At 37.9% G+C, this 22,463-nt stretch overlaps 1 long non-coding RNA gene across 1 annotated transcript in view; it reads left to right on the top strand.

Annotated features, from left to right (window-relative positions):
- LOC137153942 (uncharacterized) overlaps positions 1–22,126 on the top strand; it is a 52,349-nt gene extending 30,223 nt beyond the window's left edge. Inside the window, exons 2-3 of the long non-coding RNA XR_010919965.1 lie at positions 10,547–10,666; positions 21,527–22,126. This is a non-coding gene — a long non-coding RNA (uncharacterized lncRNA). The remainder of the gene's footprint in view (positions 1–10,546; positions 10,667–21,526) is intronic.
- The last annotated feature ends 337 nt before the right edge of the window (positions 22,127–22,463 follow it).

Below are 22,463 nucleotides of genomic sequence, written 5' to 3' on the forward strand. Positions count from 1 at the left end.
CAATAAAGGAAACACAGCATAATATAGATCAGTGCTGAAAGCTGGAATGCACTTTCACATCAGAAGCAGCAACCGGACCTTGAATAAAACTTCTCCAATACTGAGACAGAAATGGACTACTGAGAGGGCATGGGGCAAGAGCACTCTTTGTTTTTGTATTCTCTCCTCCTGTTGATTGAAGGATCATCTTTTTCCAAGCTGGGCTGTGATACAAGTGTCCTTGTAATCTTAACAGCTGTAGCGCAGGAATACTTTTCATTCTTTTCCATGAATCTATATTAACCAAATTGTATTTTTCTGAGGCAGTCTTTGTCCGAGGAAAAAATATTTTGAGTATCATCCCTTGAATTTTCTGAACCATGCTCAGAGATATGGACAAGTGTTAGCCTTAGCAAAAATAAAACAAATGTGAGTAAATATAACTGTATTGTAATTAGATACGTGAAATACTTCTATGTTTCTTTTGCACCCTCTCATAAGTTGTGTTAAGGGAAGGCATCATTTCTTGAAGTTACCTAGGTGCCTATGTACTACAATATTGGTGCATATTAAACACCATTATATAGATTAGATGGATATCAAATATATTGGACAGTCAGAGTAGAGATATCTAATATCTGAAAGATAGAGTTTAGCTTGCCTGAAAACATTAAAGATAAGGGCATTTAAGAAAACATCAGTTCACTAAAAAACATGGTAGATTCCATAATACATGTTTTCCACATGTCACAGTTTCTAGTGAATCTGTACTGTATATAAGCTTACTGAAAATATACTGTACATAAAAGCTGCCAGTGAGTTTATGATATGATTCACTGTTAGTAGAGGTGATTACACTGACCAGTCTTTTCTGTTATTGACTGCTCTTGTCCTGTTTTGATTTATTATATCCATGCTCACCTGAGTTTGAAAGCTTAATGATTAGCCAGAATTAAAATATTCATTAGCTTTGAGTACTTGGGATGGGATGTCAAGTGTTGGTCAAATTCTGCTCACACTTACACTGGTACAAATCCATAGGAACACCATTGAAGGCACTGTTATAAGAGCGAATAGGTTTTGGCCCTGGTGTGTCAAATTGATTCACTCTTCAAATATAATAATGAAAAAGCAAAATATTGACATGTCCTATTTGGATATTCAATGACATGGAAAAGTTCCTACTAGCCCAGTTATCATTAGGATTCAGTGACAATACGTGCTTGAGAGGTTTGGGATAAATTCACACTTCTCTCAGAACTATTGTTAGAGGTTCTTTGAGGACCCACACAGAAAGCAGTAATTGTTTATACGTAGCTGACATTTTGAAGGCTTTCCTTTCAGATGAATGCTTCGATTCTGCAGCACAATTATTCAGTAGTTAAAAAAGTAGAGAATTGTGCAGCCATTTACCTGACTGCCTAATTACATTGTAAATAGGGTCCTTTTTATATGTGTGTATATTAGTACGATACCTAGTATGTTGTTACTAGTCAGCTTTCTATGGACAGGTCACCTAAATTCTCAATGCCTCAGGTTCCCTAGTTGTAAAATAAATTCCTAAATATTTGCACATAATTAATACAATTATTACCCCCGTTTTACACTTATGGAAGAAGACGGGGATGTTCTTTCCCCCATCACTGCAAGACAGAGGGCTACTTGAGGGGGGTCTTCTTATTTTCCTTCTGGGAGAGGTACTGAGCTGGACACTGAGTTCTGCCAACTGATTTCACTGACTGGGATTCCGCTTACTCTGCTTGGCCTAGTCTCAGTCTAGCTTGAGCAGCTGAGTCCCAATTAGGTGCTTAGCAGAGATTTTGCTGGGGAAGTGCATTTGAGGGGGCAGGAAGAGAATTAAGGGCAGAAGTGGAAAGACAGTTGCTGGAGGGGCATTACGGGAACCAGGGGAGACAGATAGAGGGAGCTAAGGTAGAGGAGGATCTGGTGGTGATTGTATTTTTTACAGTTGTATTTGCAGTTCTGCTGTGCCCTTGTTCCTGCCACCCTTGGCTGTCATGGGATCTGCTTATAAGGCAGGCTCACGTACGTCAAAGCTCACACAAAACTTGCATATATTTCTGTGATCACAGCTTGCCAGCAAACGCGTCATATTATATTTTGCACGTATGGAAGGGACAGAGGACAGGCCGTTCTCTTTGTGTGTCATCTTCAAGGGAAGCACCTCATGTTTCTCTAGTGCAATATACTTTCTGAGGTGTCTCACTTTCTTGTACAGTCCTCAGCATCTTTCCCTCTGCCCCAGCAAAGTCTCTCCCCTCATCTGTAGTTTATGTAATACTTGTTTGTGCTTCTAGGGCTTTGTACTTTTCACTCTGAATTTTGGTCTTTTACACAGGAAATAGCTGAGAGAAATTGAATAAACTATAGTACAACAGCTCTAATGTGGTCTCCATTATTGATCTCTCTCCAACCTTTGCAACTAGGCATTTTCAGGCACATACATCACACCATCCTTGTCTCTTCCCTATCCCCAGCTGAGCTCTCTCCTCCTACCTTTAAACCCTCTCTTAGCTTGGATCTCTCTCTTCAGTTTTCTCTACTTCCAGCTTAGGGTCTTTTCTTCCCAGCCTGGATCCTCATCCCAACTCTGTATCTGCCTCCGACACTGGGGTCCTCCCTCAATATCTCTCTTCCACTCCCAGTCACTCAATGTTTCCTCCCCTTGAGTCCCCCATTGAAGCAGGGGGAAAGAAGTTAAGGGTGAGAAGGACGCTGATTTTCTAGGAGGAAAAGGGGAGGAGAGTCTGTCACTGGCTCTCCCCAGAGATGCTGAGAAAACCTGCTGGGAGCCCAGTGTAAGCCTATAAGCTTGAGGTTAGGCAGGCCTGGGGCTGGCCCAGTCAGGTTGACTGTGAGGGGAGAGGGCATGGAGGGGGATTTATGCTACGTAATTCCAAGTTGCCTTTTGTACTGTTCAGGTGTAATGTGCTGCACTGGATATAAGGCCTGCAGTCTGAAAAAGTTTGTACTTTAAGTTGTCAGTAAGTTTAGCTTCCTACAAACGAACTAACACTTTAAATATTGATCTGTTTTGAGATAAAGCGGCCAGAAGCTTCCATTCCCATATGATTGAAAACAGGTTGAGCTCTAACTTCAATCTTTATTTCAATTAAAAATAAAACTGCAGGTAATATCTGTAGTTTCTGAAAATGACTTCCCTTATTAAACCAACAAAAAGTAAATTCCCACTGGAATATTGATCGAGTATGAGGCTGTATTTCCACAATATGAAAATATGAATGTTTATTGCAGTGGTCTGCTTGCTAAACTAACTTTGCTGTTTATTGCAGGTGATGTATAGGGTCTGTAGGATTTCTATGAGCTTTCTCTGATCTGCTCCTTGGGTGTTGGGACTATATTAAATGACATTATTTGAAAAGGAACTGTTTGTCAAAGTGGTAATGTTAGTGCTGATTAGCAGACGCTGTAATGTCATGCCAGCTATCCTAATTCCTGTTAATTATTTTTACCCCACTTCTACCTATTTCTACCCATTTCTCTTTCTCAAATGTCCCTAGCTCATGATAAGCCAATGCTGTAATCATTAATTTGTTCCTAATTCTGGAATATCTAAATCAATATGATTATAGTTTATTCCCAATAGCACCATGATGTGCTGTGCAAAAATAAAAGCAAAGCAGAGTGTCTTTCCCAAAGAATTTGCAATCTAAAAGGCAAAAGCAGAGAGAGACTAGAGAAAAAGGGTCAAGGAGATGATTAGCTATATTCTGATTATACATATTAAGAGCAAGATTCTTTCCCCCCCTCCTATGGCTGATTTGCACTGCTCCAGTGGCACACAGGAGCCATAAAGCATTCACACAACTGTCTATATAATATTATGCCAGACATTTTCTGTTTTTTACTATTGACTGACATTATCTATTCTGTTAATACAGAAAATTATGTGACTGATGAGAAAAGCATGAGCATCTTTATTTTCCTAATTCTTTCAGATAGGTACAATGTCAACATAAAAGGAAAAGCGAGAGAGAAGATCAAAGACAGGAAAGGATCAAACATTGGGAAGATGTTTTATTTCTGTTAATTTTACACAAATTGCCAGGTTTTGTTTCATTAAAAGGTGTATAGAATGGGGAAGAACAAACAGTTTTGCAGAAAGTATATCAAAAGAGTTTTTAGTTAGAAACAAGAACAGCTATGTCAGATACAAAAGCAAGGTTACAAAGCAGATGAAAAACATGTACAGTCAATGAGGCTTGTTAAAAGAGTGAAGCTACTCAAGTGCCAATAGCCCCAGTCATGCAATGAGCTCCAAATAATGTCAGCCCCATTGATTTAAAAAGCGCAGTGCAGGATGGGCCCTAAATGTGTGCAGGATCAGGTCTTATGCTATTTTAATTCCCAGTACTGCAGCCTGTTTGTCTAATTTTGAGAAGACATCTCTCCTCTCTGTGGTTCCATTTCCCTTCCCTCCATTTGTCTTGTCTTTAAATTCTTCAGGGCAGGGATTTTTTTTTCCTGTCTCATACTATGTTTGTACAGCACCTAGCATAAAGGGGCCCTGATCTAGTCTGGGGTCTCTAAGCACAACTGTAGTACAAATGAGAAATAATAATTGTCAAATGTTCACTTAAAACAATAGGCCTTTCACTGGCAATTTCTTTTTTTGTTGGTCAAATCCAGTTGTCATAAATATCAAGATTGTCTTTCTTCGAATACTGAAAAGTTGTGGATTGGTAGGCTACAAATCCCCCTATCAAACGTCCCAATCATGTTCATTTGCAATTTGGGGTGTAAAATGACAATAAGAGGAAGCGTCTTTTTTTGTTCCTGTTGTTTGAATTTCTTATAGCCTGCAGCCTTGTAAAGTTTAAAAATGCCAGATCTTGAACAGCTTTCCTCTACTGAAGACATTCAAGGCATGCACTTCCTTTGCCAGTTGATGTTAGCTAGATTAAGAAAAACTTAAAGTTCATATAAAACTTGGCAAATAGTTTATAATCCTGATGCTGCAATGATGCTGCATAGATGGTATTTGAATAGCCCGCCTTTGGCAGACTAATTTACATAAATCAGAACTTTTACAATGAATAGATATAACCCCCCTTATTCTGAATTTTGATGAACTTGCAACATATATAAGGACTTGGGCCCTGATTCCCAGCTGTTCCACACAGGCAGGCCCCTGAGTCTGCGTGGAGGGCAATAGCGCTCTGCCTGCCTGCATTGAACAGGATTTGGAACTGACACACCTGAGCCACATTTTAAAAAGCATCTAGGATAGGGCTTAGTGGCCATTCAGGGGAAAACACCATGTGGGAGTGGGAGACCTGCCCCAAATTGGTCACTGATGTATTATGATGTATTCAGAATCAGCCAGGGTTAGGAGACTGGGTTTGCTATTCTCCTGCCAATTTAACCCAACAAGAGATATGTAAGCTGATGATCTTCCCTGGCAAAGGGCTGTCAAGTCACAGACAAGCTAGAGACATTTCAGTAAGGACTCTTGCCCAAATAGCTGGGGAAAAGGATTGATCTGTACTATGGATGGACTTTCTCTTCCTTTCTGCAGTATGGGGATTGTAAAAAAGCACATGGCTTAAGCATCTACATGGAGAGGTCTGTGCTGTGCCAAAGGCCTAGAAAACTCAACTTCCCAGGAGGGAGGGAATCTTTGGCCTTAATCAGAACAACTAGAGCCTGATTGTCCACTGTCTTATCCCTGGTGTACTCATTACACTTGTGTGGGGTGTGTGATCATTTACCTTTTTGCTTTGCACACGGTAAATGACATCCCAAGGAGCGAGGCAATGGAGAGTCAGGCTCAAAGCGTCTGTTTTTCTGTTTTACCATGTGGAAACCTGGTCTTTGTTACAGCCCTCTTGGCCACACCCAGAATTCAGCATTTGCACATATATTGGTCTGTAAAAACAAAAGGCTATGCTGTCTCTAGGTAGTCGTGCCTGCAAACATGTACTGTGGGTAGACAATCGAGCTTGGGTAATTGCACCTTCAGATGAATATGCTGAATTCACAAATATGGCAGGCACTCATTAGGGAGACATCTAGACATTTGACCTATGCATGCAAAATGGAAAGGGGAATCTTGCTGAATTGGAGGTGGACTATCAAAGCTGCCAATATTATAGGGAATTTGTGCATTGCAAGCCCAGGTTTTGTGGATTATATAATATTTTAAATATCATAGGGCTAAAATGTGTCACCCAATATCCTTACTGCCGATGCAATTTATTTTACTAAAACACAATCATTAAAATATTTTGAGCCATTTTTGCAGCTACAGAATTGCAAAATATTTTTACCGCAATTGTTAATATTAAAAATAACATTTTGCAAGTAGTGAGTTCTTATAGCATACCTTTTGGTATTTTGAAAACATAAAAACCAATAGCAGCTTCAAAGCAATGAAGATATTTTAATTTGAACATGCATTGTTATCTCAATGTTAATGGCTTCATGAAACTGCCCAGCCTGATTTAAAAACAAGAGAAAGCGAGAGAGAGAGAGAGAGGCTGCAGATCACATCTGTTTTGTATGCACACTTGCATATATCTGAGTATGTGAGTGCCCATACAAATCAGGTTTGTTCATATACAGGCAAATATGTTCATCCCACGTGGGCACACATCAGATTTGCACGTTTTTTGGTTGTAGGTGTGCACATAAATGGTGCGCACACTTCTGGCCTCTGTCTTTTAAAATTAGGGGCACAGTGTTACTTGTTATGGTACAGTTATGATGGCAATTTGCAGAGGCACAGTGGTGTAAATGCAGGTCTCGGGACATCCTGGGAAGGATTCACTTCTGTGCTAAGATCTGCTCAGTGCAGGAGTGAGAGGGTCCATCAGGGAATTCTAGAGAGCAACCCAGATGTTGCTGTAGTTTACTTTATCTGAGAATTGATAGAGCAGAGTGGAGCTCTGTCCTTCACCCAACATATCCCCACTCCAGCATGCCCCTATACCAGGGTAGAGCAGTTGGTGCAGGATCTAGCTCTCCCAGCAGTATGCCTGCTGAAAGCTCTCGTTTACCCCCAGAGGACTGGGGAAATTGTCAGTTGTCCAGTTATGGCCAAATTTTAGCTGCTTCACACTGTCTCAGTAGTACGGAGTAGCCAGATCCAAGAAGAGAACCTGGCCCACTTCCATTAGAACTGGTTGAAATGATATGAATTTTCATGTTTTCATCACAGTTTGTTTAAATGTTGACTAAAACAAACATATTAAAAAAACAAGAAAAAAAATCTTAACATAAATGTTGCACTGCCGTCCCTCCATTTTCCCAACCAGCTGTGTTACAGTGTCAAAATCGCACACAATTGCAGTGTGTCCAGGTTGGTTTGTGGAATGGCAGTTAAGACAAAATGAAATATTGGTACAAATCCAAGATAAGGTTTCAGTGCAGTAGATTATCTTCCTTATGAGGAAGGCAAGTGGAGATGGTGGCTTGGCTCCTATATCCTGCAAATGGAAAGTGCTGTCAGCGAACATGAAAGAATAATCTGCAAATGTGTTCATCTTAAATGTCGAAAGTGCACCCATAGTTATAGGTAGCCTAACAGTACTACAGACTGGCACCTTCTGCTTTGCTGCAGGACAGGAACAAGGCAGGTTTTCCCCCACTCTGCTCCACCAGGGTGCTTCATTCCCAGGGTACTTCAGTCTCTGTAACCACTGGTCTCTCAGAGACTACCAGCATGGCCCCAATTAATGCCAGCTTTGACAGTGATTTTTTGGGATATGGACATTTTCCCACCACAAACTGGATTGAAACTACTAGCTTCTTTCAGATAGGTCACCTAATAGCGGTTGATTTGTAACCGCTTCCCAGCTGCTCCTGGTCTGGGCCAGATTTGAATCTGTGACCTAGAGGTGAAAAGCTTGAATCAGATTTCCAGTCCCTGGGGAAATCCCAGCTGCCTGCAAATGTATAATTTACATCTTGGATGCAAGCCTGCTTTTGTTTGGAGGGGGAAGGAGGTGATATTTACAGTGTTTAGCAACTTAAAGCATTCGCATACAAAATTTAATATCAAATTATTTTAAGGGAACTATCCATATTTGAATATGAAAATCTTCGCCTTGGACGAGCATTTGAATATAGTTCATTGCAACTATCTTTTTAGACATATGGAGGCTGATAAAAAAGGAAACTTACTGTGTTCTGGACTTTGAGCTCCATCATGAAGTCAATACCAACAGTAGTATTCACTTCTGTGGAACCAGGATTGGGTCCTGTAGGAGAAAAAGACACTATTGAATCACTATGGTGCTTCTCCCATCCAAGACCGGACTGTTCCCTATTGTACACTTACAAGTGTTGTACCAAGTTTTGTCTTAAATTTGCCAATGATGAAATTTCCCCAATTTTTCTTCGGAGACTACCTGACAGTCTAATAGATCTCAGTTTGACCAACCTTTTCCTGATAGATATTTTAACTATTACACCTCTTAGTATCATCCCATGACTCCTAATTATACCTAATTATATATATTTGAACTGTTCTATATAATTCATATTCCTCTTGCTGTTTACACTCTTTTGTATTTGTAGACTTATATCATTGGCCAGCAACAAACTATGGCTCTTCCCCCCTCTTTTCCTCCCTGCTCCCCTCCCATCATGCTGCTCCCACTGAGAGCCGGGGGAAGCAGGAAGGGTATTATGCCTTGTCTCTGAGGTACAATGTCTCCCAGGACTACCCATGAGGTGATCTTCATCTTTTGCACGGGTATAGAGTGCAGTCTAGCCCATAGATGTGAGATCTGAATGGAGCAGACCCATGAATTAGAGTATCTTCCTTCATCTCACAAATCAATTGCCCACGTTATATAGTTTATGACTGAGAATTTGTCAGGATTTTACATAAGTGAGAGAGAAATCTCCTTCTCTATTAGAGTTGTAGGTTTTTTCCCTTTCATTTTGACTCATGATTTCAATTACTTTTGATAATATGCATGAAGTGTTTTTTATCTACAGGAACAAAAAGTGAAATAGAAATATGATTCTGTTTTCTACCTTTTATCCCATATACTATGCAAAATTATAAGCAGGCATGTGGTGAAGTCCTTTATTTGTTTGGTTTTTTTAACAAAAAGCATATTAAGCAGCTGTCAAAGATCAATAAAGAAGCAAGATGTAAGAAATTAGAAGTATTGAAGAAACATTTCTAAATAGAATTGATATGTTTAAACATATAATTGTAAAATTATTTCAGTAGTGTCCTCTGGTTAAAACAAACAATATTAAACCGTTTGGCATAACAAATTATCTTTGTTAAAATAATTGATGTAAGAAAATCACTTCCACTATTTATCTATTATTTATACTTCTGAATCTTAAAAACTTCGGTTTTAAGTGCATCTCAAGTTAATTTCAGATTTTTGTATTTTGAGTTGAAAGGTTGGAGGTACAGATGGAGCCAGACTGTAATACTCCTAGTCCTGTGGAATTGTATTTTAATCCTAAATAATTCCACTGAAGTCAATGAAGCGACTTGTGAAGTAAAATACCACTCAGTGGGTGAAATCCTAACCCATTAATATCAATGGGAGTTTTCTATTGACTTCAGTGGGACCAGAATTTCACCCAACGTGAGTGTCACATTGCAGTCCTTAGACTTGTTCTCTGTCCAAAACAAAGTTACTGTGTATTTAGTTTACTTGGCCTATTTTTAAACTGATACCCCGCAGAAAGTTACAGATAGTAGGAGGGAGACACAAATACAGCCAAAATATTGCAGTAACGAGAACATTCCCACCAAAGTCAGTATATTAAAGTCCAATGCTGGAGAAGTGAAATTGTAATTCTCTAGGTAGTGCAATATTGGCCAATTTTTCTCTTAAGAAGCTCATTACATGTATTTTAATTTTCACATCCACACTAAGGAAGCCTGAAATAATAACCAGGGAAGAACCTGAAAGAATAAATGTGAAAGAACAGACAAGATAATTAATCCATGAAACTGAAAAAAAGAGAACCAAAATATTTGTATTATGTTTATTATTGTGTATTATGTTTATTTATTATATTTGCTTCATCAGTAGAAGGTGAAGGGAATGAACGGATATACTCACATAGGGCTGAATTGTGAACTTGTTACTCCCTTTAAGTGAGCAAACCCAGTGACTTGGATAGGCCTACTTGAGTGCTCACAATGGCAATAAAATGTTTACAATCCATATATTTTCAGTGTTTTCAACCACAGAGAGAATTCCATATCCCTAGTCACTAAGGGCTCAGTGTTGTGGAGTACATATGAGGTGCTGAGCATCCTCAATTTCCACTGAGTTCAGTAGGAATTGAGGGTATTCAGCAGCTAGCTGAATCAGACTCTAATGTGGGATATGTCTGAGATAATTTTATGAAACATTACATTTCTCAAATATCAGTTACATTAATTCTTCTGACAGCCCACCCTTAACAAAGTGTTGCCTGAAATGCTTATTGAAAGAAGACCATATCCTAATAGAGGGCTGGCATTTGTTCTCTGAGAACAATATGAATTTATCCACGACAAACGTGAACCCTAATTTCCTGATCCATTCTATTTCCATAGCGGCTATATTTCTCTTCCAAGATCTGGCCAATACATTACTTACTGCAAGAATGAGTTGTGATCGTTCCCTGTCAGAAGCAGAGGAAATATGCTCCACTCAGGAGATTTTTGAAGACAATGGTAAGTTGACTATTTTTTAGTTTTAGTTTTGGTCACAGATGAGAAATTCCAAATGAAGGATCACAACCCTCTTGTCCTGTTTTTATTCTTTTAAATGTATTATCCCTTTGTTTTCTGTTTCTGATCTTTGTGGATAATTTTAGTAGTCAGAGGAAGTTTGCCTAGGTTCAACATTTATCCCTGCTCCTGTTTTAAACCCCTGTGCATTGCGATGGCTTGGGACCACATGGTTGTTTTAAATTCTATTGATTTTCATGGAATACAGGGATGTAGGACTATAAGGCCAGCAAATGTCACCTTTTTGATCAAGCTTCAAACATCCATAAGGCAGAAAAGGGGTTAAGGGACTGCGGTTCTCTACTGGAAGTTCTTCATTTAAAGGAGTTGGTGAGACTTATTTCTTCTGAATCACAGTCACAACAAGAAAATGAAACTTATAGTTTTCTTTATTTGTCTGTTGCAATGGTGCCTTTAGATTAGCTTTTTTTTTTTTTTTTTTTTTTTCTCTAAATTACACCACATTTCATTATCTATGATATCTGTGATGGAGGGTTCTGGACTGAAAGCACTTTCAGTGGGAAAATGCTGGGTCCCATGGAGTTAATTAGCTCAATTTAAAACATTTCCCTTAATACTTATATTATGTTGCTTCAGGACAATTTTCTCCTCATACCAATCATTGCTAAGAAAGGTAGAGTGAAGCAATTCCAGGTGTCCTACCAACCGCTTAATTTTCTGCCAGTTATTCTCACTGATCAGCCCAGATAATCCCTGAAGTGAAACCTAAAAAAGAATCCCCCAAAATTTAGCCTTCTGCTCTCGTTAGCACTAGTGACATCCCTTTCCTTGTAAGACCAGGGCATCTTTCATGACAGTTTTAGGAACACTATTGTAGATACTGTTCACCTTTAGATCCTATTCTTAGTTGAATGAGGTTAACTCTGAGCTACAACACTGATATTGCATATTATGTTGCAAATCAGTATATATTATTTTGCTTTGAAAAGTACAATATTTTAGATCAGTGATTGAGTAGGGGAAAAACAGTGATGGCATGAAAAAGAGATGATTAAAAAATTGTCTCTACCATCCATCTTTTTTCTTTCTCTGCTATATTTCTCTCCCTCTCATTTCTTTTCTACTGGCAATTGCAAGAAGTTTGGGTGCAACATACTCATGTATGTTTGCCGGTTCAAACCCAATGTCTATTGAAAGGCTTTCATACCCTTCACTAAACTGTACGATTTATAGAAAAAAAAATTCCTTCATTTTCACTAGTTGGATTTTCATTTTAAATGAAACCACCTTTTAAATGGATATACTATTGACATTTTAGAGCCATCTCTCATAAAGCAAAACGATGGCCAAATAGCAAGTCATATTTAAGTACTTTTTCCAAAGAAAAACAGCACTGAGGAATTTTAGATAAAGAGTAGCTGAGGATGTCTCAAAATAAAGGGGCATAATCACCAAATTATGTGTCTGTTGTTGTCTGGCATATTGTCATATTCTACATTTCAATGTCCAGAGTGCTAGAAATTTTTTTTGCATTTCTTTTGCTGCACTTTTCACGTAATCAATATTGATGCAAGAGATATTATTCTTGGCTAACAGTATTTCTGAAAATAATCAAATGCCATCAATAATGGGGGGAAAAGTCTAGTTCCATCAATAACAGATGAAAGAATTACAAAGAAGCAATCAAGAAAAAACAGCACAGCCCAAATCACCCTGAATCTTTAGGGAGGTGTTTAAATCAAACTTTCTTTCCTAATATTTTCCACCGTTGCTACAGTCAGTGCACTAGAATTGCTAGCAATTGTGTCTTCTAACTATGCTCGGAGCAGGGCTAGACAACAGTGATTAAAAGACTAATAGCTGACCTACACTACACTCTTACAACTACTAATGCTGGTAGAGCTAATTGATTGTAGCAAATATGGGGGGAAGAACCCTTCGTGTAGATAAATCTAATGTCTTTGTAAAAATATTGAATGCAAAGGCAGCTTGTGGTCTCCTAGTAAGAAGTGTACATAACCCGTCAATGGTGTCAACTGGCCAAGAGTTGAAAAATAACCTGACTTTTGATGTCTCAAGAGTATGGACTTTTGAATGGTGCATGATAGGCACATCCAGATGGGCTCAGAAGAAGAAATGGGTTTTTTTTCAGTGAATGAACACAAGATTGATGATTTATTACAAGGACATAAAACAAATTAAAGGTTTTCCTCTCATTTGATCAAAAAGGTGACAGCAAAATAGGACACTGAATGACATGGGCTGCAATATATAGTCAGACTAATCTGGCTGTTGCTTCTTTACGTGGCTAATGTAATCAGATAGAACTATATCATTCTATGCGCAAAGAAACCACTTATGCTTATGAAAGAGAAATGTTTAAATACAGATGTCAAAGTGTCATAATAATCATTATTCTGTCTGCTGAGGAAGAACAGTAAGTATTGGGAGGGAACTACTTTATGCTGTTGACAGGACTACAATTGAAACTATGACAGAGTAGATGAGCTTTCTCTGTCTAATGACCATGGTAGCTGCATTAATGAGGGATGGTGGAATTATCTGTGCTAAGATGAAACTCATTTGTCTGGACACGGCTTTCTCTGAGCATGGCTGTGGATCTCCATTCCACTAGACAATAGAATGACCATGGATGTTTCTGTAGATCCATCTCTTTATGCAACATTCTTCCACAAATAATTAATTTAAGTGGAAAAGGAAGGCAATTTAAATCACTGGGCATGCAAGATGTCATGTCAATGGACAAAAACCACAATAAAGAGCACCATCCAAGCAAAATGTGAAATGTACTTCACTTCGGAAGGAAAAATCAAATGCACAACTACAAAATGGGGAGTAACTGCTAAGGTGGTAGTACTACAGAAAAAGATCTGGGGGTTATAGTGGATCACAAATGGAATATGAGTCAACAATGTAATGCAGTAGAAAAAATATAATTCTGGGATGCAATAATAGGAGTGTCCTATGTGAGACACAGAAGGTAATTGTCCTGCTATGTTCAGCATTGGTGAGGACTCTGCTGGAGTACTGTGTCCAGTTCTTGGCACCATGCTTTAGGAAAAACGTGGACAAACGGGAGAGTCCAGAGGAAAGCAACAAAAATGATAAAAGGTTTAGAAAAATCTGACCTGTGAGAAAGGATTAAAAAAACTGGGCAATTTAGTCAGAAGAAAAGAAGACTGAGGGGGGACCTGATAATAGTCTTCAAATACAATAAGGACTGTTACAAAGAGGATGGCGATCAATTATTCTCAGGGTCCACTGAAGGAAAGATGAGAAGTAATGGACTTAATCTGCAGCAAGAGAAATTTCGGTTAGATAGTAGGAAAAGCTTTCTAATGATGAGTAGTTAGGCTTTGGAATAGACTTCTAAGGGAGGTTGTAGAATTCCCATCACTGAAGGTTTTTAAGAACAGGTTGGACAAACACCTGTCAAGTATGGTCTAAGTGTTCTTGGTCCTGCCTCAGTGCAGGGGTCTGGACTTGATGACTTCTCAAGGTCCCTTCCAGCCCTACTTTTCTGTGAGTCTGTGAAAACAGTGTGGTCCATTTTTCTACTGAATGGCAAGCGAATGTGCAGCATAGCAGTGTGCTGGATGTAGTGAGCAGAAGTACTAATAAGTAATTTTTGCAACATAACCACATTCTCAGAAATAAGTGAACACCATATTGTCTTGTGATTTCCTGTTGTGTGCATAGTTTTCAATCCTCTTTTAATAGGCTTGTAAAATGGCTTGGCTGATGGGGAAAATACTGAAAAAAGATGGAGACATGGTTGGAGTGCAGGGCACTCCAGCTATTCTGGGATGCATCTATGGAGCCATTACAGGCAATATAAATTAGAGCACTCTTGGGTCCAGTCTGACTTATGTTGGGGACTACTTTAGTACATAACCTCTGCCAGAATAATCCAGAACACAAAAGTGGTGCACAGCCAAATTTGCTTCCTCTGACATGTCCCCCCAATCTTGGACTCACCGTCTTAGAAGACTAGCTTACAACTGGAGGTCACCTTATCCATATTTGGTAGAACAAAACTTCTTTGATACCAGGTGCAACGTACCAATGTGAGTTCAATATGCCTTTTTTGTGTGGATTTTAGCGGTGTATTCAGGGAGGTATGTCAGGACAAATCAAGTTTATTATAGAAACTCAGTTGTAGCCTTAACTTTTGGGCAGCTACTGTATGCAAAGATTTTTTCTTATATGACAACACAAGGTATTGTTCTTTTTTTTTTTTTTTTTTTAGCTATGGGACCAGTTCTTGGTTAAAGTGTTATGTTAACCATGTTATAACCTGCCTTTCTTCCACTCTAAAACTTTTTCCACATATGTGTCAGTGGGTGAAACCAAGTATAAAACCACATATAACACCTACCATGGCAGTGCTTTCTCAGAAGAGGGACTTGTTGTAGCAGAGAAGACATTTGTTTGGTGTCTAGCTGGCTGCACATCCAAACCCATGATCAGTTGCCAACTAACACAAATGAAACAGTCTGACTAACTTATGAATGGGCACAATGCCATCTGAACACATGGACATGAGTTCGAGTTGCCAAGGGACCACCTCCGAGCATCAAATGTGTTTGCTGAGTACTGGATACCCAGCTTGGAATTCTAAACAGCTATCCACGCTGAAGTTATGCACCAGTGATCAGGGGAATGTGAAAATGCTAATCTAACTCTTGGCTGGGTTTACTTATAAAAACATTAAAGTTGCCTCTACAGCTACACAGAGGTTTTGGCCCTGTTATCTGAAACAGGGTGTTGCGCAAGGGGTGGACAGAGACTCCCAGTGTCACCCTTCATTATTTATCTGACAGCAACTAGCAAAATAGCAGAAATCTTTCTGCTGAGATGCCAAAAAACATATTGGCTGTTATCTAAGTGTTAGTGGCTACAGCCATTTCAGATGTGCCTCATTTCACTCCTGTAAAAATATCACCAATACCATGCACTAGAAGAGGGGCACAAATGGAAGCTTCCTGTTATATATTTCATAACAGGTCCTGATATAATGGCATCAAGACAAGTACAATACTTCCATTTTCAGTAGCCCTAAGAATGTTCAGGTGGGGAAATACCATATATTCAAAAGAAGAAATAAATTATTTTCAGACTTTATTTTATTTTTTATTTATTTATTTTTTATTTCACATTACATGAAATATCTCTATTTTAAAAAAGTCGTAAGTTTTTCTGAGAGCTGTATCAAAGATACTTTTTCTCATCAAAGCGATGACATGAACCTTTGTGAACAAACCCTTTAGGGCAAGATTTCAAGGTCACTTCCATATTCCTGATATCTGGCTCTTTATCCTTAATCAGAATGTGTCCAGTGGATTCCCAGTGAAAAGCAAAGTTTGGTTATTAACTCCATACTTAGGCATTAAAATTAAAGGTAGTAATTTTTAGAGGAATTAAATTTTAATGGAACACCTTCATGCATCTCCTTTTAACCCCCATGTGACAAGTGCTCATCTACGAAAATCATGCCTAGTTGCTTAAGACCCTAACTTTAGGTTCCCGGATTTGAAAGAATTAGTTTAAAACATAGTATAAATTATATAGGAAAACCTGTAATGTCCTCTTTCTGTATGAAAACCCTCCATGTAATAGTTAAAATGGCAACTAAGTAAAAATTGCACCTTCTGTCTCAATTGAATTACTTGCTGTATGCAATCATAATCTTATCTACTTGATTCAATGACAAAAAAAGTTTTTATTCCTTTGAATGCCTGTTAGCTATGCAGAACCAATATCACCACTGAAGAATGAACTGGATACTATTCTGGCTCGTACTAACTTCATTCAAACAGCAGAATCTTTATTACTTATGATAATGCACAGCTTGACCTTCAGATCCCAAGTTTAATCTGCAGGGTTGGCCATTGAAAATAAAACCAGCTTTTTATGTGACATAGGAGTTACTGAGAGATAATAAAAGTGGGATCCTATGATGCCATTTCTGCAGTCACTTTTTAGATGCTTCACTTACAAATCCTATCACTCAAACCCACACATTGAATGTTCAGTTGCAGTAATTACATGAGCAGTTTGGCACACAGTTGTGTATGCAGCTTTCCTTGTATTCATCCGTATCAAACAATATGAGCAATAATCTTTTAAGATCCTTAATAAAATCACCATGATCTACTCTGCATATTTGTAATGGGCAGGATATTTCTCTGTTTTGCCACTGTGATGCATAACCCAACAGAAGTTTACTTAGTCATACCGTCTGTTTTAATAAGTAATGAATTATTAATTCTAATACAGATTGCTTTGATGGTAAGGTTTCATTATGCTGAGAGATCCATTTGTGCAATTTGTCTAATTTACTTGAACAATTTGGCCTTATATAGTAGCATTAAGAAAAATAACACTTTTAAGTAAAAGTTAATTGATTTAAATTAGACAGACTGTAACAGCTGTGAAATGACAAAAGTGAAACACTCACTTGATGGATGAAATGGAAGTTAAACTGGAAACGAATGGGATAATTACCCAGAATTGTTTTCTACAGCACCTTCCAATCAAGGATTTCAGTGTTCTTTACAAACATTAATGACTTACTGTGACACTGGGCCAGGAAGGGTTGAGCCTAGCAGGCTGAAATAACCCAAACTCAACCTTTGAGGACACGTTCAAAGGTGCTAAAATGGTTATTAGAGCCATTCATTGTAAATAGCTAAGACTTTAAGGTTATACCTTGCATTGTTAAGAGTTAGGAAATAGATATATGTCTGTAATTACCTATAAACTTGCTAGTGATTATCGATGTGACCAAATAGTTCCTATCTGTCACTATATTCTGTTAGTCAAAAATTAAAGGAAGATATTAACATTTAGATGGAACTTGAATGTAACAATACTATTGTTTTTATTTCTTTTTGAAATTTAAGTAGTAAATACTTGGGAATCGTTGTAAATTGCTGGTTGCATTATGCTAATATAGCTAGTTACCTGTGTGCATAAAAAATAGGAGATGTTATTTCAAAGCCACAAATAATTACTTATTATGCACTGAAGGATTACCTGCTGTGATATCTGCTATCAAGAAGATATAGATCTGTGCAGGCTTATTGATAAAAGACTCTAGGAGACTGATCCTTTTAATTTCAAATCTGTTCAAGCTTTGTCAGGGAAAGTTTGGATCGCAAGATTGGGATCCCAGCACCAGCCTGGAATCGCCCTGCTAATTCTCATGGGAGAATTTGAACAGACTCTGCACATGGATTATTTGGTCTTCATTTCCTGTTTCGCGTCTTTGGACTGGATTTTTAACAAGGAAGCTTTAAACAAGGACTGATGACCCCAAAGCTGTTTGGATAATTTTCAGAGACTTTGCAAATTAAGAACTTTGCAACTCACTTATCATCTCTACTTTGAAACTGACCTAAGAACTTTATTTTCATCTGTGTACATATAATCTTTTAACCTTTACTCTCCTTTTTAAAATAAATATTAGTTTAGTTAATAAGCATTGACTTTAAGTGCGTATTTGGGTAAGATCTGAACTATTCGTTGATCTGGTTGGTAATGTGTCCAATCCTTTGGGATTGCTAGAACTTTTTTTACATATGATAGACAAGATTTTCAATAATCCCTATCATATTTGATTTAGCTGTCTGGGAAAAAGCCAGAAAGCTGGATGACTTTAAGGAAACTGTATTTTTATTTTTATTTTCTGAATCACCAGTGAGGTGATCAGAAACTCTTTGTTGCTGGCTTGTAGGAAGCTGGAAGAAAACCACCCATATTGGGGGGCTGCCTGCCCCCATTCTTTGCAGTTTTGCCTTGTTTAAGCTACCTCAGCGTGGCTCCCCAGAGGCCGGTATCACACTTATGCTTCCCAATACCCCGGTGAGGTAGCAAAAAATTAGTTATTCTCATTTCAGCTGCGGGACAGAGAGATTTATGTGACTTTCACATAGGAAGTCTTTTGCAGAACTGGGTACAGGACCTGGATCTATTGGTACCCAATCCAGTAACATAACCTACAACTGGCTTTTTCTTGAGTTGTTTGAACAAACATTTGTTCCATATGGCGTTTACTTTGTGAACAGCGCAGATAATTACATACTTTAGTGGAATGCATTTGAACACTTCATATTTTGTGCAGGGCCAGCTTATGATACCCTTACTTATGCTGAAAATTATCTTGCACTATAAGTAAACCTATTAAAGTCTAATGAAATATTGACACTTTATTCTTCTACCAAGTTAGAAATGGTCCTGTTTGCCGCTTAGATTATCTGACTGTCTTTTGCGCAGAATCTTTTAGCATAATGTAGAAGACACTTTCATGCCGTGTTGAGCAACCAAGTAAGAAACCTACCCAGGCTCCCAAATCACTCTGTTCTGTTTATAAAGATGCTTCTCACTGAATAGGATCAGAGACTTACGAGAAATTATTTTCCTTTACTTCCACTCTCCCTTTACGTGTATCAGGAGGGCCAGAGAACCTGCTTGTCTTCTATTAATAGAGCTGATCAAATAATGAAAAAACAGATTTCTAAATAAACTTGTGAATAAATTACTTGGATTCACTTTGCTGCTATTTGTGTAGCCATATTTGTGAATATTCACATAATTCCCAGTATTCATCAAACTGTTCGTCAATTTCTTAAACTTAATAAACTTGTATTGGAAGTACACTATTCATTATTCTCCTGCTGAAAAAGCCTAGATTCACATTATTTTTGCTTCCACAAATAGTATTTGGCCAACTCTTTTAATAAATACTAAGTAGATTCCTGCAATTCTCCCATCAAAAACACTATTTCAGATAACTTTTTTTAAATGTCCCCCTTACAGAGCTGCAAAATTCCTCTGTCATGTCATTTTTACCTTCAATCTTGTTTGTACTGTTTGTTATTCATATCAGGTGACAAGCGAAAAAACAAGCAAACTGAGACTTTCACGTAAATTTTCTTTAGTGAGATGTGGGTCCCTTCAGCAGCTTCATGGAGTGTTCTGAAGTCGCTGAGGGAGTCTGGAAGGGGACAGTAGTTCATTTGATAAAGATAGGCATTTTGGCGTCTTCTTCCATTGGAATGTCAGCAGCCTGCTTTCAGTCTGTTCAGTTCAGAAACATTTTCACAGAGCCTGAAACCACCATCTCTTTTAAGTTAATTAAGTATGTTTAAGAGTCTACATGGTATTTTCACTGAAACCCACCCTTTGTATATCCATTGAGAAGACCGAGTTTCACTTCTAGGATAAACACATTTTGGTCACTTGAATCAGAATTAGAATGGATGGGGACGGCACATACAAAACTCCATTCAGTAGATAGCAGATTCTGCTAACTTAGTCTTCTTAGTGTTTGATAAATATATCAGTCACTCCTTGAGTTGCCAATACTGGGTTTTTGCGACAGTCTGACTAGAATTCTTCACCTCTTTCTGAAGTTACATTAAATTTGCTATAACTTTTATACATCCCTTCCTTCCTTCAAGATTTCTGACCATATTTCATTTGATTAGATTATTCCAGCATGAACATATTGACATCATCCACAACATTTGCTCCACTATTCAGATTTGCATACTGATGCATGCATGAGATTTGTAAGGCTATTATGCAATAATAAGCTATGTATTTCCATAATTATGTCATAAGCAATTCTGCTATGAGTCGTGTCAGTGAAGTCAAACAGGAGTGACATTACAGTCATAAAAACAGGAGAAAAGCACTTGTCTGCAATAACATTAGCAATGATCTAACAGCTTCTGGTGTCTCCAGTGAAACTAGATCATAGTGAATGATGAAGGTTGATGGATATATTTATAACAGGGATCTTCTCTAGTAAAATGGAAGCTTTTGAATGCAAGTTCTCCATAGAAAATATGTCAACAAGAGCACATCCTTTCCTTGCTGACATTGTGAAAATCACTCACCACAATCAGAGAAAGCCATAAGGGCTCTACACACTGCCTCTGTGTCATTAAAATTAGAGAGGACCTGAATCGTACCCAGCCAGATCCCAATATCCTGAAATATGGAGAGAGGTGATTAGAATCCAAACCTGGAAATGACTTTTGCAGCTGAATCTTATCTCTAACATTGGACCATCCAAACACCTTCCCACTCTCCAAAACTTTAGAATATTCAAGAGCTGGATTTGGAGTCTATTGCACAGACCCCCCCCTTAGTGAAAAATGGAGCTACATATGCCTTAGAGCCAGGTGGTATATATTTTTTCTTTTCTTTTCTTGGATTTGCATATATTTTCTTGTTTTTCTGGATAGAGAACAAAATGATTTGTGGACTTTAATCAAGACAAACTGTAATATCTATTAGATTCTTTTCTCTTTATGATTTTTGTGTAACCTTTGTTATTAGCAGCAACAGGATGTCAGTGATGACTGAAATATGAAAGTTATAAATACATTATTTTAAAAGTTAGAAATATACAGTCTGTGCTAGCAGTCAGCAGTTGTTAGAAAGTTAAGTGGAAAGGAGTAGTAACTTTTTACCAAGAGTGAAATGAATGCACATGTGACTTACACATATATTTTGCAATTGTTCACAAAGAGTAATAATGTATAGGCATGGGTCTCTAGACTTTTTGGGTCATTTTAAAATAATTAAAATGCCAGACAAGACAGTTAACTGTAAAATGTATAAGATTAATATTTATTCAGTAGTTTTCAGTAAAGTAATTTAGCATAATGTTGACCCATCTGATTTACTTTGATATATACAACACTGCATGTTGTGGGGGTCTTGCCTAAAAATGGATTTTTATTGGTTCATATGGGTTTTCCTGCCAGTAACTCAACCTAATCTCTCTCTCTCTCTCTCTCTCACCAGTTAATCTTCAAAATATTAAATGACGGTAAACAACCCAAATTGCTACTGTGAAAGCGAATGTTATAGTACAGATACTAGCCTGGCATTACTGATGGAGTCAGACAAGTTGAGGCTGATTCTAAGAGGAGAAGGTCTTCTATTTACAGCACTCTCAAATGTCTTGGTAATCATCAAGAATGCAAAAGAAAATACAGAAGAAATCCCATCACTGTTGCTGTGTTTCAAAAAACATTACATTTTGTAAAATTTGCCTGTGTGTTAGTGGCTATTCTGAATTTATTCTGAATGAAGAGAGACAACAGAGTAGGACCAGGGCAATCCTTTCAAATTTACAGTTTAAAGAACTCAGCATTTTTATTATACTTTTAAAAAGTTAACTGATGATCAACAGAACCTGTTTAGAATTCAAATCTGAACATGTTTCAATGGCCATTTAGTTCTAAGGGAAACTGAATCATTTGTTAAACTGAACCATGCAGATTTGTGTCCTTTGATGGCCATTTATCATTACAGATAAAAATTTGTTCTATTGACTGAGCAAAATTAAATCCAGCAATATACCCATTTCACTCTTGACTGTGATTTGCTTGTAAGGAACAAACCACGTATATATAGAAATTACAAATTGAAACTAAGTGCACATCTCTCTCTATTTTTCAATATAAGCTACTTGAACCAAGGGCACAGACTGCTTGACCAGTGAGCCGTGTGATAAAGCACAAACAGCGCAGGAAATGAAAACCCTAGGAGCAGCAGATGATGTGGGCAGGAGGCACAGGTATTTCACTCAACTCTATCTGCTTCACTCCCCAGGCACACAAAGAAAACTTAAACATTATTTACTCAACCATGTGCCGGTTAAAACCAATATCTGTAGACCATCTGCTCAGGAAGATGACCTCATGGAACTTTCTGCTCTAACATTACGTCAGCATAA

The sequence above is a fragment of the Emydura macquarii genome, unplaced genomic scaffold (assembly GCF_026122565.2).
Source record: "Emydura macquarii macquarii isolate MOO-44397 ecotype Brisbane River unplaced genomic scaffold, CSIRO-AGI_Emac_v2 contig_295, whole genome shotgun sequence".
Classification (NCBI taxonomy): domain Eukaryota; kingdom Metazoa; phylum Chordata; order Testudines; family Chelidae; genus Emydura; species Emydura macquarii.